The sequence below is a fragment of the Quercus lobata genome, chromosome 10 (assembly GCF_001633185.2).
Source record: "Quercus lobata isolate SW786 chromosome 10, ValleyOak3.0 Primary Assembly, whole genome shotgun sequence".
NCBI classification, from domain to species: domain Eukaryota; kingdom Viridiplantae; phylum Streptophyta; class Magnoliopsida; order Fagales; family Fagaceae; genus Quercus; species Quercus lobata.
In genome coordinates, this window is record NC_044913.1 from 14609316 (window position 1) to 14615315 (window position 6000).

Consider the following 6000-nt stretch of genomic DNA (forward strand, 5'->3'; position numbering starts at 1 on the left):
AGTATGGTCATGCTTTTAATTTGTCAAAAGACAAACCACAAAAAGTTCCAATGAACTAAAGCTTATGGGTTGAAAAAGATGTCTATATTTCCTTGTGAAAGTGAATCTTATATGTGCTATAAATGGTAGGCTGTCAAGTGAATCTCACATGTGCCATAAATGGTAGGTTGTCAAGTGAGTGAATCTCATATGTACTATTAATGGTAGGTTGTCAAGTGAATCTCATATGTGCTATAAATGATAGGCTATCAATGAAAGGACCAAAACTCTTCAAATTGGGAAGAGCAACAGGTGTAACATTGTATCTGTAAGGAATCCCAAAAGGTAAGAAGAAGTAGATAATGGACAAAACCTTAAATGATGGCCAAGAAGAAGAGAGAAAGGGGAAAAAGGGGGAAGAATGAAGACCAACGGTTAGTTTTCATAAAGTGCTTCAGCAAGAGTGCAAAAAAGGTGAACTAGATGCCAACGAAATACTATTTTTATAGAGTGTCACATAATAGGACCTCATGTTCTCCCGTATGAGATCTCTGCTTTTATATATATATATATATATATATATATATTGATAACTAAAGAACAATTATAAAGTTAATCACAAACTAAAGGCTACTTGGTCAAATGTAAAGGTCACATGTACAAGTTATTAATAAGTTCATTATACTAAGAAGAAATAAGTCAAACTGAATTTATTTTGCAAGTGCAAGGGTCACATGTACAACAGTACAAGTTAATAATAAGTTTAGTATATAAGTCAAAATGAATTTAATTTGCAAGTTTGTTGTCGGTGAGGGAGAATTTTTACCAGCAATCTTTATGGATTTCAGAGTTTTTTTTTTTTTTAATTTTTTTTAAATTTTTATTTTTATTTTTATGGTGAATTGAAATTAATTTACTTGCATAGATGTGTTTGCTTCTTTTGTTACTTTTACCCTACATGATTTTGTTACAAATACACAAATTTGGGAGCCTTTCACCTAGATTCACAAAAGATTAAGATCCTTTTTGTTGTTAGAGTACTCCATAATAAAAGTTGTGTAACTTTATGTGGTCTTAGTATTTCTCATATACAAGTCCTGTTGTGTTCTTAGGGTATTTGTTAGTTGACTATTTTAGGAAAGTTTTAATACCACTTTTTTTATAAATATAAAAAGTTGTAAAAAAAGAAGATAATTAATCTTTTCTTTTCCCATAAAAAATTTCTAAAAATATATAAAGTAATACTCTTATGTGATTCATTAAAATTTTCCCATGTATATATGTTTTTTAATTATCCATTGAAATTGGTTTTTATCGAGTCAAATGGTCTTTTTCCTGCATTTCCAAATTAGTCAAACAAGACGTTGTGTTACATTTTTATGAAACTTAAGATATGTTTAGTGGACTGTAATAGATACTGTAATGTAATAGTTATTACAAAGACACAATTTGTGACGACCCACACATGATTGTGGGCTCGTACGTAAATGGCCCAAACAATACAATTTATAGAGCATGGGTTGAAAGGTTAGGCATTGGTTATTGGACAGCGGTTTAGTCGTGGCTTTCATGGAGGATTATATGAGGGTGGATTTGGCTAGCTAAGCCTTCCGTCGGTATGACTTGAAGGGTTTAAGTCCTCGGACCACGTCTGAGGAGCGTAGTACCCTTTCCATTCTCCCTTTTTTAGGACTTTTTCCCCCGGGTCTCCCTTTCCCCTTGGCTCTCTTTTCCTTTTATATTAGTGTCTTTCTTCTCCTTCAGTCTCCACGTGTAAGTTTTACTTTCTGAGGTATAGACCTGTCCTATTAGTCTGTATCTGGAGTGGTTGGGGGTGGTTGTAAAAGCTAAATAACATGGTGAAAAGCATGGGTCTGTCAGATGCAAGGTTTTGTACTACAGTATTGGCAGCTTTCTCCCTTGCCCTGCCCCTGTACTGAGTTTGTCCTTTTCTTTAGGTGTTCTGTGAGGTGCCGTACATAAGATCGTCCTCGGCCATATTTTTAGGTCTTCTTTTGACTCTTACTATGCGTCCTCGGAAATTATCCTCCTCGGCTTGGATCTTGGGCCCTATTATGAGGTGGGCTGGGACCACAAATTCTCCGACCCCACTATTATTCTTATGATATAGCTATTCATTAGTTTTGTTATGTTTTTATTACAGGGAATAATAATTTCTTATGAATAATTATTCTTTAAAATGAGGAATAACTATTCATCTCTAAAATGGTTGTAATAGTTATTCTTTAGTAGGTGTATTAATTTCTAAAATTAATATATTTCCAAATAGACAAACTTTCCATATGCACATAACAATTATGAAAAAAAAAAAAATCACAAAAAATAACTAATCTCTCTTTCAATTTTTTTTTTTAAAAAATTATTTTTTTGGAAATATAATTTTATGAGTAAGATATTTCCTAAAATATATCTTAAGTTTGAATTAAAATGCTTTCATTTCATTGTCTTCAGGATTCTATTATTGTATTATCACCAAACAAATGAATAATAATAAGTATTACATTACAACATCTTGTATTCCTTATAATACCTATTCCTATTTCTATGTAATTTCTATAATAGTCTACCAAACGTGCCTTTAGAGTATGTTTGGCATCGGCTTTAGTTTTTAGTTTTGAGAAATGTTAACAAATGCTCTAAGGGCATTGATTTAGGAATTATTTTTAGGAATATTTTATGGGAAAATGATAAAGTAATTAATTTTTCTGACAGCTTTTTATATTTACTATGTAAGAGGTGTTAAAAACTTTCCTAATATAGTTAATTAACAATTGTTCTAAGAGCACTTGTTAACATGATCTTTTAGCTTTTAACTTTTATCTCTTACGTACAATTTTTTAAAACCTCACGGTTTTTTACTTTTTAATTTTTTTTTTATAAGATATAAGTATTTAAGCACACTTCCAATAAAAAAATTTCGGCAAAAAATTAAATAAATTGTTCAAAAGGTACGTTTTAAACTCTTTGAATGAAGATGTTATTTGTTTTGGTATTGGTTTATCATGATGTTATTGGATCTGAACTTCTCTTTATGAGAAGGAAAAAAAAAGAAAAAAAGAAATCAAAGGACAAGACATGTGCGATCTATTGATTGCAGGCTGCAGCTTTTGATTCAACCCATTTTGTTGTTTATGGTACAGGTGAATAGAAATGGCATCATAGGGTTCGTTTGGATTGAATTTATTTTTGTTGAAATTAAAAATTGAAAATACTGTAACAAAATAATTTTTAAATGCATGAATAGTATTGTGGGACTCGTAAACAGTGCATAAACAGTGTTTTCGTCGCTTGCACAATAAAATCATGTGATATTACTGTTCACGCACAGAAAAAAAAAGAGTCTGAAAATGCAAAATGTAAACGCCACATTTAGTTGAATCCAAACGGGTACTATGACAACATCTTAGCTTCTTCTTTTTTTTAAAAAAAATTTAATTTTTTTATATTATAAAGAAATTGTCATCATTTTTTTTAATTTAATTTTTTATATTATAAAGAAAATATCATCATTTTAAGGAACTCTACACAATAGAGTATGACAGAATATCCTAAAAGCTCTAGAAGATCTTGATCTATTTACATATACATTCTTAATAAGAAGGTTTGTAGTTATATTTGGTTATTTACACAATTTTTAAATGAAGTTACCAACATGTCATTAGAGTATTAACATTTATATCTAAACATCCAAGCACAAAAAAATCTATACATCGGAGCATCCATAGCTAAAAATTTTTAGCCACAAGCTACATAAAGGTTGTATAAGTACAACCTAATTTTAGCAGCTGTTTTTCTTATTTTATTATTTTTTCTTCTTCTCAATTTTTCCTTCCTCTGCTTATTATTTCTAAGTTTTATATTATTTTATTGAATTTTATGTAAAAATAAGAAATGAAATGTTTAATATATTATAAAATAAGTGAGTAAAATAAATAAAATACTTTTAAAATATAAAATACGTATTTTTTAAAAGTTCAGATATGAATACTCTTATAAAGCCCACTAAAAAGGAAAAGTTTTATCTCCCAATCAGTTTAGCATAAAATTTCTCAATCCCATTATGAGGGGAATGGAAAAACTATTCATACACAATGATGGCGTTAAGTATTGTTTGGTATCAAGGAAATTCCAGAAAACTGGGTTTAAAAGAAGAAAAAAGACCATGCATGCACGGTGCATATACTAGTCACCGAAAGGTTTAGGGAATTGTTGACTACTTGACTTGACTAGGTGAGTTCAGCGTCAGACACAGTTGATCAGTTCGACAGTTCCTTTAGTTCGAATTGCCAATGTGAGAGAGAAAGCAGAATCATGAATCATGAATCATGGAATGAGATCAGGTGGAACCCTCCATTACTATTTCACCTGATACAATAGTAATAAATAATTGAGATTTGAAAGTTGAAAAAGTAACTTTTTTTCAATTTTCAATCGAACCGTTAAATGTAAAAGGTTAAAAACTTTTTTAAAAATTAAAATTAAAAGTTAAGAATGGTAAAAATTTACATGAGAGTAATTGCACCGGATGCAATATCCACCGGATCCAAATCCATGCATCCACTAGTCCTTCGCAGTTCGGATCATTGTTTCATTGTCGATGGCAATTATTGCTCCAAAAATCAAAGAGCTCGTTATGATTCCTCATGGCCTTTGACTGAAATTACACAGGGAACTCCCAAAAGAGTAGACCAGTAATCATGCCTCTGAATGGCCTCCTATGACTCAATGCTACATATTCTTCTTTCTGTAATTAATTTAGTGGCGGCTTTTCTCAGCCCAAAAAAAAAAAAAAAAAAAAAATCAGTGGCGGCTTTGATAATCATATTCTTGCCAAAATAATAATAATAATAATAATAATAATAATAACAATAATTTAGTTCAACAAAATAATCTTCACCTTCCAAATATAATTCTTAACCCCTTGAATAAATAAAATAATAATAAAAGTATGTATAACGACAATAAAAATTATAGAAATTTTATAAATACAACAAAATCTCACAACTTTTTTACCATATCTTTATTTTGAATTGTGGTCAGTTTCAATTTAATATTTTATTGTTTTATTTTGACCTATGAGCGACCAACACATAAGTTGCTATGACAATTTATATATTGTGTTCTTAACACAACTCTAAAAAATGGTCCAAACTACAACAAAATTAAGCCAAACAACAACAAATGAATAAAATATTAATAAAATAAAAAACTCATTCAAAAACCAAAAGTAAAAATCCCAAATCATTCAGATTTGTAACTCATTCAACCAATTTTATAAAAATGATCTCTAATTTTATTTTCCTAAAAAATGATACCTAGAGAGATATACTGTAGTCGTGAATTCTCCCTGGCAACAACGAATTTGCTTTTCTTAGAGGCTTAACTAACAATTGCAGCAGATATCATTCTCTCTCTCTCTCTCTCTCTCTCATTATTTTAGATTTTTTTTTTCACTTTATCTGTTATTAGTCTATTTTTGCATTTTCATTTTATTAGTAGAAGGAAATTATAAGTCTTCATATATTTGTATTTTTTTTGTAATGTTGATATTTTCAAGTTCTTATTTTATTAAAATTTGTATGATTTTAGTTTCTTAACGAATAATCTAGGAAAAATTAATAGAACTGCCACTAATTTTATTGGACTTAAATTAGTTTTAACATGTATTTATTTTCATTTTTTTCGCTAATACAACTTAATATTTTTTTTTTGAGAGAGAGTTTCAACCTATGACGTCCGCTCCTAATAATAGTTCTTTATTATCAGACCAAGACATCAATCAGTTTTGGTGTAGGCGGAGATTGAACCCCAGATCTCTTATACAAGCATCAGAGACTTTACCAGTTGAGCTAACTGGAACCCACATACAACTTAATATAATTCTTAACAAAACCTGGCTTTCATATCGTTGATTACATTTTTGTTTTTTGTTTTTTTTAAATCTGTTGCTTTTAGATATTCAAATCTAAGTATAAATTAAAACAATTTAGATGATGGAAT